At 50.6% G+C, this 11,869-nt stretch overlaps 1 long non-coding RNA gene across 1 annotated transcript in view; it reads left to right on the top strand.

The window, feature by feature from the left end:
* The window catches only part of LOC112547565 (uncharacterized), a 229,021-nt gene extending 221,640 nt beyond the window's left edge, over nucleotides 1-7,381 (top strand). The window contains exon 3 of the long non-coding RNA XR_012902974.2: nucleotides 2,751-7,381. This is a non-coding gene — a long non-coding RNA (uncharacterized LOC112547565). The remainder of the gene's footprint in view (nucleotides 1-2,750) is intronic.
* The last annotated feature ends 4,488 nt before the right edge of the window (nucleotides 7,382-11,869 follow it).

The raw sequence follows: 11,869 nt of genomic DNA on the forward strand, positions 1-11,869 counted from the left end.
TCCTCCACCTGCAGGCACGTCCCTCTTCCGGGGCTTTCACGTGCTTGTTGCTCGGCGCTCCGAGCCCCCTGGTCCTGCAGCAATCGCCCGAATTCGGGCCAGTCTCGTCCGATTAGTACGGGGTAGGGTAGGTGTGGGGCCTTCCCCACTCTCCAGGTCCGTTCCTGTCCGCCCCCGGCTAGGCGTACCCAGACGGTGGGGTACGCCTTCACGTCGCCGTGAACACATTTCATCCATACGGGCTCCCCGACGGGCCGTCCTGGGGGGATCAGGTCCGCCCGCACCAGTGTTATCGTCACGCCCGAGTCCACCAGGGCCTTCACGCGCCGGCCTCCAACCCTCATGTCCGCGAGGACTCTCTGCTGCCCGAGTTCCCACCCTCCGGGGGCTTCCGCTCGCTCCTCTTGGGCTAGGGTACAGTCCATGAGCGGGCAGTCTCGTTTAAAGTGCCCCTCTTGCCCGCACTGGAAGCAGGGCCCCCTCGGGCCGGGCCGGGGGTCTCTTGGGGGCCTCTCGGGGTTGTCTTCCCCCTCTGGTTTCTCCGGGGCTTTGGTTGGCCACATGGGGGCCAGCCAGGGGATATTGTCTCTCCCTCGCCGGTTCCCCAGGGCCTGGGCCCTCTCGGCGGGCTTACCTTGAGGTCGCGCGCCCCCGGTCTTCGGGCCCGGTACCGTCTCCTGTCGGCTGCCACCTTCTTCTGTCTCCGCCAAGAGGTGGGCCTCCATCAGGCCCACCGCCTCGTTCACGGTCGTGGGTCGGTTCCTCTGCACCCACCGTTGTCCGTCCCGGGGCAAGATGTGTACGAATTGCTCCAGGACAATCAGCTCCAGGACCTGAGTCCCTGTTTTGTGTTCCGGCTCCAACCACCGGGTCGCCCACTCTCGGAGGCGTTGGGCCACCGCCCTAGGTCGATCCCCCGCCGTAAAGGACTCCTGCCGGAACTTCTGGCGACAAGTTTCGGAGGAGTGTCCTAGTTGTTCTAAGATTGCCTCCCGGACCTTATGATAGTTTAGGGCGTCGTTAACGGACAAGCTCCGGTAGGCCAGCTGGGTGGACCCTGTCAAGTACGGGGCCAGCAGGGTGGCCCATTGTTCCGGTGCCCACCAGGCTGCGGTAGCCACCCGCTCAAAGGTTGTCAGGAAAGCCTCTGGGTCGTCCTGGGGCCCCAACGTCATGAGCCGGAGGGGTAGCCCGGGGCCTTCCCTGGGTCCCGTAGGGTTGGTTGCCGGCGTTCCTACTCTTTTTTCTACGGTCTGGCGCCATTGCTCCTTCTGCGCCAACAGTTCCCGTACCAGCTGCCGCTGGTGCTCCTGGAACTGCGTGGTGAGTTGCTGAATTAACTGCGCCTGTTGTTCCTGCTGGGTCTGCTGCTGTCTCCGCTGTGTCTCCCCGAGCCAATCCAATAGCTGGCGTGGCTCCATCGTGGGGGCCGCGTCGTCGTCGTCAGTGGCCCTCCGTGTGCGCCAACTGCCCGGGCGCCTAGAGTCAGTGTGACAAGGGGGGCACGACCGCTACTGCCCACATTCTCCACCACTGTGACGGCCTGTGTGGGTGCGAACGCCCCCTCCCCGAGGGGCAAGGGGGTTCAGCGGATCCGCCGCCTAGCAGGTCGAGTGCGATCACCCGGCCGCGAGTCCAGACCGGGGATCAGCGGACTCGTGGTTCCGATTCCTCTAGGGCAATCCCGGGGTACCAGTCTGCCCGGGTGCCGAGGCAAGGAGAGGGTGCCGCCCCCGGCGGCCTGTCCTTAGGCCAGGTCCTCGTCGGGGCAAGCGAAGGGGAAGGGCCTTCGCCCCTTTGGTTATCCACCCCCTGCGGGGGTACGTGGGTTGGGGGTTTCGTGGTAGGCAGGGGAACGTGGGGGACCCGGGCCCGCCCTCTCCACCGGGTCCCAGCCCGGGGCCCTAAGTGGGGGGGGAACGACGGAGACGTTCCTCCCACGACAGGTGGGGTCTATCCCCGTAACGCACCTGTCCACGGGCGCCAGAAGGCCCCCACCCCGGGCTCCTTCCACTCCCCACTACCCTCTGCCTCGTCGGGGGGGGGGGGTCCCGCAGTCACTTACCCCGCCCGAGGCGTCGGTCTCGTCCCACGGCCGTCGTGGGGGTTCGGGTTCGCTCCTTCTCCTTCTCCAACGCGGGGGGGTGCTCCCCCTGGCAGCTGGGGCGACGGCGGCAGCTCCTCTGAGTGCCGCCCCTGCTTGCTCCGCCCGGCCGCTTTTCAAGCAGCCCGGGCGAGGACGCCGTGGGCGTCAGTTCCGCCCCCCGGGCGTCCTGGTGCTCTCTGACGTCACGGCCGGGGCGTGCCGTCCCGACGCCGGACCTGCGCTGCTCCACTCGAGCAGTGCGCCGTTCGGACTCCCCCACCTCGGCTGCGGCCGCTCTCGGCCCCTCCTTCCCCGCCGCGGGGCTAGCCGCCCCTCCTCCGGCGGGGTTTCCCCCCGGGTCCGCTCTCCCCTGCTCCCGGAGCTGCCTGCCGGCCCGCCCGGCAGCCTGAAGGGGGCGCCGCCGGCCCTGGCTCTAGTGCGGACCTGCGAGGGTCCATCACAGAGCCTAATCCAGAGTATTGGGCAAATCTGGTAACAGCATGGCCACAGTCCTGGGCCCACTAACCAGAGCTCACATGGCCTTGCTCCAAGCACATCACCTGCAACAGACCCGAGAACTGTTTCTCTCTGCTCACAGATGGGGGCTAGGGTTCAGGCACAGTGTCCCCTGGGATGACTGACCATCTCTCTTTATTCTCCACAGCCGGAACAGCTGCAAGATGGGGGAGGTCGACACCACCTGGGACAGGCTCCTGGACCCGAGGCATCTGCAGGTGCCACTGACTCATGGATGAGTTCCAGAGGCAACACCTGGCGGCACTCCAATCCCTGGAGCAGACCATCGACCTCAGGCTCCAGGAGGACATCCAATTACATCGTGAGACCTGGCGGGAGCTGCTGGCGCAGGGCCACTCCCTGCACGTGGATGTGCATCCCTTGTCCCGAGAATGATGCCTGCTCCTGTTTTAGCCTCTGCTCCCGCTCCTGCTGTTGCTCCTCCTCCCACTCCCATCCCCGCTCTCCTTTCTGCTTCTCTCTCAACACCCTCCCCACTCCCATGGACACCGAAGCCCCCGCACCAGCGGCAGTGGGATCAGCAGAGCCAGGCGCCACTCCCAGCCCCAGCCCTGAGCCTCTCCTCACCCTTCCTCCCACTTCCAGCTTCCTCTTCCCTCCTCCAAGGTTCTCACTCCCCCCTTCAACCTTCTCTTCTCCCTTCTTTCAGGTTCTTTCCCCAGTCTCTCTGACCCCAAATTAAAAATACAGAGGTTTTAGTTTTTCAAAAACAAACATGTCATTTATTTTTTCATCAGGAAAGGGGGGGAAGAGGGACGGCAGTGAAGGGTGAAGCAGATGCCTCCAGTGGGGCGGACCAAGGGAGAGTGTCACTGGTTTCCTGGGGAGAAGCTTTCCCTCAGGATCTCCTGGATGCGCACGGCTCCCTGATGGGCCTTCCGTGTGGCAGCCATGCACTGCTGTTGATAGGTCCTGCCTATGTGGTCAGCCTCCAGCCCCCACCTCTCTTTTAAGAGAGAATAAAAGGACTTGGACTTTTCAGCTTAGAAAAGAGGAGACTAAGGGGGAATATGATAGAGGTCTATAAAATCATGAACGGTATGGAAAAAGTGAATAAGGAAAAGTTATTTACTTAGTCCCACAATATAAGAACTAGGGGTCACCAAATGAAATTAATAGGCTGCAGGTTTAAAACAAATAAAGGGAAGTTTTTCTTCACTCAGCGCAGTCAACCTGTGGAACTCCTTGCCAGAGGATGTGGTGAAGGCTAGAAGTTTAATAGGGTTCAAAAAGGAGCTAGACTGATTCATGGAGGGTAGGTCCATCAATGGCTATTAGCCAGGATGGGCAGGAATGGTATCCCTAGCCTCTGTTTCTCTGGAGGTGGGTGACAGGGGAGGGATTACTTGAGGATTACCTGTTGTGATCCCTCCCTCTGAGGCATCTGGTATTGGCCGGTATCAGCAGACAGGATACTGGGCTAGATGGACCTTTGGTCTGACCCAGTATGGCTGTTCTTATGTTCTTAAGATTTGACTCTAACATTGATATGATCTCATTATATGGGACAAAATTACAGAGTGAAAATTGTATCAGCGTGTATCAGGGAAAGAAATTCACTAAAGACAGAAAGATTCAGTGATGAATCTCATGCAGACTGTCATCAGAACAACATCCTAATTTGCACTAAATGAGCCCGCTAACGGCTGATCTGATCTGACTGTGTAGAGTTGTTACTGTATAAACTTTGTGTCATATGCTTGGTGTTTCTTCATTTCCTGTTTCTTGGAGGAATGCTTCTCTATGGGTTCTGTATTTTGCTTTCTCTCTCTGCTTTCCACAGCAGTATTTACTAGAGAAGGTCCAAAGCCCTGCATCTGAAGACCCCTAAACTCCAGGCTGGTTGGATCTGACCATAATCTAGCTAGAGCTGATCTTCAGTATATAATTTTGTGCATAAAAAGTTATTTCAAATGCAATTGGATTTGGATTCCTAAAATTGTATAAATCTAGCATTCCTCTCTTCTCTTCTTTGGATGTTACCAGGTTTTCCCAAATGAAAATGCTGATGCTTCATTATTCTACTTTTGTAACTTTTCATGTGTTAATTAGGAATGGAACTACTGGGTCAGCTAAAACAAGGCCCCAGAGAATCATAGGGCTGAAAGAAACTTCAGGAGGTCATCGAGTCCAGCCCCTGGAACAATCCCAACTAAATCAACCCAGCCAGGGCTTTGTCAAGCCGAGACTTAAAAACCACCATCTCCCTAGGTAACCCATTCCAGTACTTCACCACACTCCTTACACATACAGTCTCACGATAAGGGCCAGATCCTGACCTGAGATCCAGTTCCTTTCTGCTACTCTAGTGGTTCACAGAAACCAGAATGCAGACAAATCTCTGTAGCTGGGGATTTCCCTAGCATGGGACAGTCTACTGCTGATGTAATGTCAACATAGCTAGATCAACCCCTCATCTGCAGCTGCTGGTATTGGCATGTACTACCAGTCTACATAATCTAGGGTAATCTCACGGGTGCTCTAAAGTACATTAAATCTGCTGGTATTTCTAGTTTGACTTGAATTAAACTCTACTGGAAACCCCACAAAAAATCCTGTTCTCATGAGATTTCTTGCAGTGTTGCATGCACAGGTAGCTTAGATAAGCTCTCAAGTGGTTGCATTATGTTAGATAAAAAATGCATATCCCCTCATTGTTTGGGGCACTGAGGCTGGGATTGTCACAGGTGCCTAAGGAAGTTAGGAACAGAAATCCCATTGAATTTTAATGGGCTTTGGATCCATTTATTAAAGGTCTTTAAAAGTCTAGGATTAGGAAGAAACTTTCACTGTGGGCAGATTTTTCAAAAATTTGCACCTTCCTCTAAAGCTTTTGTTATTGATCACTGCAAGAGAATGGGCCAGTGATCTGATTCAGAATACCAGTCTCTTTTGTTCTACACTTCTCTAAACCTTCAGAGGCTCATTTTTCATTTAAGTCAGTAGGAGGAGGACAGTTTTACTACTGATCTGCTGCTGAGTTGTTTGAATTAATTGAAAGGGTCTATGAGGTAGATAGAAGGACTACACTTCAGCTGGAGCCAGTTGTGGCTTTTAATGGATACTTTATAGGACAGTCATTGCAGAAATAGATGGTACAAAATATACATTACATTCATGACATAACCCCAGCCTTTCAAAAATCATAGGGATTACCATAAATATCACTTATGAAATACAGCCAGTATTTTCCAGCCACAGCTCTCACACAACTGTCAGCCATTCTGCTAGGTGTAGTTTCTAGCCCCCTCTTCTATTTGTGCCAGTTGCTTTAATCTGTAACTAAAGAAAATTCAGGTAGAGTTCGAACAGCTGAGGGGTCCAGCCATATAAACATCAGTGGCCTGATTTATTTTCAGAGGAGCTGAGTACCTCCTGTAGATTTCAGTGGGAATTGTGGATACTTGTCTCTTCCTACAGTTAAGCTGCAGATGCTTTGTATTTTATCCCATTCAGATTCTTACGGTATTTACCTGCTTTACTAGTCTCCACCATTTTCTAAAATTACCTAGTCTGAATTCCAATCTCTAGAATGAAGAATTCTTCCAATGCAGTTTGGCTTCTGAAGAGTTTATGCAAAAACGATCCCATACAAATCAAAAGAAGCAAAGGTCAGTTTAATCGATCTGTGTTAGGTTAGGCATATACTACTATGGCTACATAGAAATCCATATAGAAGCCTGCAGAAAAGTTGATTACACAAGAAAAAAAACACATTATGGTAGGAAGACTAATCCAAGTAAGCAGGGAAGTGATAAAACTGAGTATTTTAAACTTACCCTTGCCCCATGTTAAGTGGAAGCATAGCTCCCATATGCATGTAAGAGTTTTCCAATTCCTAACTTTGAACAATATTGTTATATGTTAAATGCTCAGCAAAATAACGGCCTTGTAAATGTTTTCCCCTCCCCCACATGCTTTTTATTATATGTGCATAATGTGGCCAGTGTTGCTTAGTATCCTTCCTGTGCCTGAAAAAAGTGTTACTTTTATGGGTGATGTTATGTTTATGAGTCTTTGTCCATTCTAGGCCTCATCTACCCCACTGCTGCTTCCTCTGAGGCTTTGCCGCTACACCGCAGGGTGTTAATTTCCTGTTTTGAGTCTGTCACAGATGAATTCACAGCCACCATTTAAAAAAAACAAAAAACAAAAAAATCAACACACACACAATGCTGACAACAGCACTAATAAAATGCTAAAGTTTAAAGAGTGGCCCTGGTGTTTCCTCAGAGAGCAGCATGGGTACCTTTCACCTCTCTGAGACATACTCTTTGGGAAGGGCTTTTTTTTTCTGACTCCATGGAACTGTTTGAGTTTAAGCAAGTTGCATTAGCATTTGGGATGAGTGTTTAATTTGCTGGCAGATGGACTGAAAAGCATGTGCTGCTGACTTGCACCTTTAAAATGAAAAGATACAGAGCCAAACAAGCCTTCTGAAATTTACAGGAAATGCAAGGCAACAAAAGGATTAAGTAGAAAATATACATAATGGTGACAATTTGGAGATGGGACTGGTACATTAGACAATCGCTGAGACTCTCGCCTCCTGTTTTTCTTATGGACAAAAGGAAAAAATAAATGTTTCAAATGCATATTTTCAGTAATAATCCCCTCAATCCGTATTCTTAAATATTTAAAGTCAGAGGGAATGAATTTACTAGGTCATTTACTGCCAGAGTAGGAGCCTTACAGTGTTTTGTCCCCCTTGCTTTTCTTCTAGTTAGATTAAAATATCTCAATTAACTTCCCTTAGGGGACAATCAGGTTTTTCTGACATTTTTCTTTTCTTAAATTCATCCCAATGATCTTACTGGCTGAAAGCTTCCCCCCCCCCCCACGACCACCCCCTCTTAGTGCTTACAGGTGTATAAGGGTCATGCTCATTTTATATAGAAAACAGTTTAAATTGAGGCCTCTCTTTTTTTTTTCTTTTTCTTTTTCTTTTTTTTTTTTTTTTAAGATAGAGCTGCATTTTCTGTTCATACTAGATCCTCCTCCTGCATAATCTCCCTAGGAAAGATTATTTATTTTATGCATTTGTTTAGATCTAAAATAATAAAGATGGCTATCCAAGCCTCTAGGCTCTCTAATACAATTAATCATACAGTCAAATTAAGTGTCAGCATCATTAAAATCAGTTCCATAGGAACTCAGCCAGCCAGACACCCACCCTCAGGATCATCTAGGAAGCTTACTTTCAGTCCAATTCAGAGACCCCACCAAACAGGTATCTTTCTCATTATGCCCAGAAAGTTGCCAACTGTGAGCTATTTCAAACCAAGGAGAAGGGAACAATTTCTAAGTATTGGGAGCCCCCACAGAAAATACCCTGCCATCCTCCACCTTCCTTTATAATGAGGGGGAATCCAAGTTGAGATCCCCTGCCGGTCACAGCTGAAAATGATGAAGCCCTTGTGGGAAATTAGATGGTTTTAACTGGCATACCAGATTCACTTCTTCATCCCTCCAACTTTGGGGACATGTGAGTTTTGGATCGGGGCCTGAGTTCAGTGACTCATGCCTGGTGATAAGGTAGAGCTCAGTTCTCTGGCCTGGGTTTGCTCCTCAGTGCTAAGCTGTATGTACAAGTGCACAGGCAAGATAAGATGGCTGTACACCATCTCTGTGCTCTGGATTCAGGCATAAAGACAAGTTAAGGCAGCCCAGGGTTGCTCTAACTTGTGCTTATAGTTTTCCAGTAGTGCTCCAGCCATGATCCATTTTCTCCCAGTCATACCTTCTGGAAGGAGGGTGGCATAGTATTGCTATCCCAATTTACTTCCTTTAGGGCAGGGGTGGGGAAACTACAGCTCATGGGCCACATAGCTCACCAGACATTTTTATCTGGCCCTCAGGGACTTACCCTGCTGCATGCAGCTCCTGGAAGCAGTGGCATAGCCCCTCCTCCTCTGGCTCCTAGGTGTAGAGGCAGCCAGGGGGCTCTGTGCACTACCCCTACTCCAAGAGCCAATCCACATCTCCCATTGTCTGGGAATCATGTCCAATAGGAACTGTAGGGGCCATGCCTCTGCATAGGAGCTGGAGGGGGACATGCTGCTACTTATGGGAACTGCCTGAAGTAAGTGCTGCCTGGAGCTTGTACCCCTGAGCCCCTTCCCAAGTCCTGATGTCCCTCCTATTTTCCAAATCCTCGAGTCCCAGCCAGAGCTTCCTTGTGCTCCCCAAACCCTTCACCTCCAGCTGGCCCACACCCCCTCCTGCACTCCAATCCCAATGTTCTGAGCATTCACGGCCCTCCATACAATTTCCATACCCTGATGTGGCCTCTTGTGCCAAAAAATTTACCCACTCTTGCTCTAGGGGATTTCCCTTATATTGGGGGATTCTTAGGTAGCTCATTAAGCTATGTGTTTGGGTCCTTTTGTGCTACCATTGTGGCATTAACGAATCTGGCCCAGAAATCAGGATGGTGAATCCTGCAAGCACCTCTGAACTTGGAAATTCCAACTTCACAGCCTGAGCCCCTGGTCATTACAAACTAAACAAATCCAAGGGGCCTGATTCACAGCGGTGCTGAGTGCCCTAAGTTCCTATTAAGTTGAGAGTACTGTAAAGAGATGCCTGCCATCACCTGACCAGTTAGGTTTAGGGACCGACCAGGAATGGGCCCCCATTGTGCTAAGCATGGTACAGCCCCAGGATAGTATCTGATCTCTGCCCTAAAGAAACAGTCTTAAGTGGACAGTACAGACTCATGGTGGAATGAGGCATAGAACACACAAGTTAAATGAACAATGGATTGTCAGCAAGCTTCACATTAGCTCCATGACTGGGGGGAGGGGAGTTAGTTAGGAGGGATTCAGTTAGCTGGAAAGAAAAGGGAAGGTTGAGGGAAAGAAAAGGGTAAATGAGGCAAGTATAGAAGGAGGTTGACTGGGCTGAGGTGATGAGACTGCCAGGGAGAGTTGCAGCAATGAGCAAGTCCACTCCAAACTGTAGAAAGTTCTCTGACAGTCTAAGTGTCCCTGTTTTGTCTCTGGCAGGCTCTTCTCTGCAGTTTTTCTCCAAAGCCACATGGCAAGGCTGGGGAGAGAAGGACCACTGGAATTCTAGTTTCTCGGAAATGGGTGAGACTGTCTTGCACAGTTCTGGGTCTGGAGAGGAGCTAATGGAGGCAGGGAGGCGCATTTTACCCCTTGTCTGGATGTAATCTCATCTGCTTCTGTGATGTAACATGTAAATGCTTGAGAAGAGAGGACTCTTCTCACATCAACTCAGACAATATTTTGTCTGTGTGTTTGTCCAGGTCCAATATTTTGACTGTGGCACTGGGCAGTATGTGACACATTAGAAGAATGCAGTGTTGCTGCTGCCATGTTGATCCAGGCAAAGCCGGCCCAATCACATAAGTGAACTAAGCAGTCACTTAGGGGACAAAGATTTAAGGGGTGCCAAAAACCCAGTCAATGGGAGCAGTGGGGGAAAGGCCTGCAGGCGAACGCATCCCTGTGCTACCATTCCCCCAGTTGGAGAGAGGGAGAACAGCAGTGCATAGAGCCTCTTACCCCCCAGCCAGAGCCAGCCATACAGAAGCTTTAGTACTATCTCCCCTAATGCTTCCCCAAAATTAGTGAATGGGTGGGCACCAAAGTCAAAGTTCGCCTAGGGCACCAAAAATCGTTGGGCCACTGCTAGTGGCAGGATGTTAGACAAAGTGGGTGAGGTTGTATCTTTTGTCGGATCAACTTCTGTTGGTGAGAGAGACAGGCTTTGGTCCTCACTGCCTCACCATCAGAAGTTGGTCCAATAAAAGATACAACCTCACCCACTTTTTTCATTTCAGAGGAAGGCAAACACACAGCACTTCAAACATATGGTACTACTTGGCCACCAGTGCAGTGGTATTCATTGTAGAAAACACTGCTACCTGGTGTCTCCAGCAATCAGTGTGCACCAAGGAATGCTTGCATAACTACAAATGGAGGACCACAGTTTGATCTCCTTGTCCCCGAGGATCAGGCCATTTTCAGTGCACACTTATAGACACAGGTGTAAAGGCACATAGGTTTGAAAATGTTGAACTTTTTCTTTGCGATCACCTCATCTCACTGGTGAAATGCATCCCCCTTATGGACGGGAGTGGACTCCATGACAGTTTAGGGCAACAAGTGAATCTGGATACAGAATCCAATTGAAAGTGCAAGAAAAATTTAGGGATGTGGAATGTGAATATCTTAGTAGGAATTTGACCAGAGAAGAGAGGTTAACCCTGTATCTAGGTATTTTGAATGGCCACAAATGATCAAAAGGATCTTGGTTTTATATCCCATCCAAAAGACAGCTGGAAGGTTGTTCTGGTGGTATACTCTGTGTGGTGAGAACAATGTTTCTTAAATGAGGCCTGTATATCTAGGCATACGGGTAAGGTTTGAGTAACACATTGCACTGGAGGAGAGAAACACGGATGTGCCCTAGATTCCTGGGGCTCTGTCTGCTGGCAGCTCAGGGAGAGGCACACTGTCCCTGGTAGGGAGGGAGAGCCAAGGCAAACTCAGAGTCTGCTCTAGGGCATGAGCTGCCCCTCTCTGGGTGTTCAGGAGAGGGAGAAGCCATTTTTTTTATTGTGTCTGGAGCCAGCCAAGGCAAGGGCAGGGCTGGCTGTGTGGGGAGCTGGTAAGCCCCAGGCCTGCATGCAGGGTTCCTCCTGAGAACTGGCCTCTAGGGAGCCGAAAGCAAGATCCCTCAGCTGGGCTTTTCCTTTCTCCACTCCTGATTCCCAGTTTGTAGAGTTTGCTGGGAAATTTCCCCAGCCAGGCTGAGTTGGCCCTCCAACTCCCTAGGTGAGACCAGTCACCACATGGTCAGCTCTGTTCTGTCTGCTAGTTCAGGGTTGCTGCCTGCTGTGTGTGTGTCTGGACTCTGGGCTAGGAGCCTACAGTTTGGATTTTAGTACAGTTGCGTAATCTGCACCTTGAGCCCTGCACCCCTTTGTGGTGAGGGGAAATCCTGGGACCGAAGCAGCCTGATTCCTGCCTGAAGAGGATCCCTGCTAGCAGGGATCAGCCCCCTGCAGTGACTGAGGAGTCCAGAGTCGTCTCTGAACCCGAGGATCATTCATGGAGTTTGTGAGTGCACCATCTTTTAGTTAGTCAGGGAATTTGTTTTGGGGACCACCTACTCCCTGAACTGTGTCCTCAAGCCAGGGAGTAAGGGTTTGGAGATTTTATAACCTGCTGCATATTAAACCTGTGGAGGGATTTACCACCACCTCCCGCTTGTGAA

The sequence above is a fragment of the Pelodiscus sinensis genome, chromosome 3 (genome assembly GCF_052426305.1).
Source record: "Pelodiscus sinensis isolate ZL-2025 chromosome 3, ASM5242630v1, whole genome shotgun sequence".
Taxonomy (NCBI): domain Eukaryota; kingdom Metazoa; phylum Chordata; order Testudines; family Trionychidae; genus Pelodiscus; species Pelodiscus sinensis.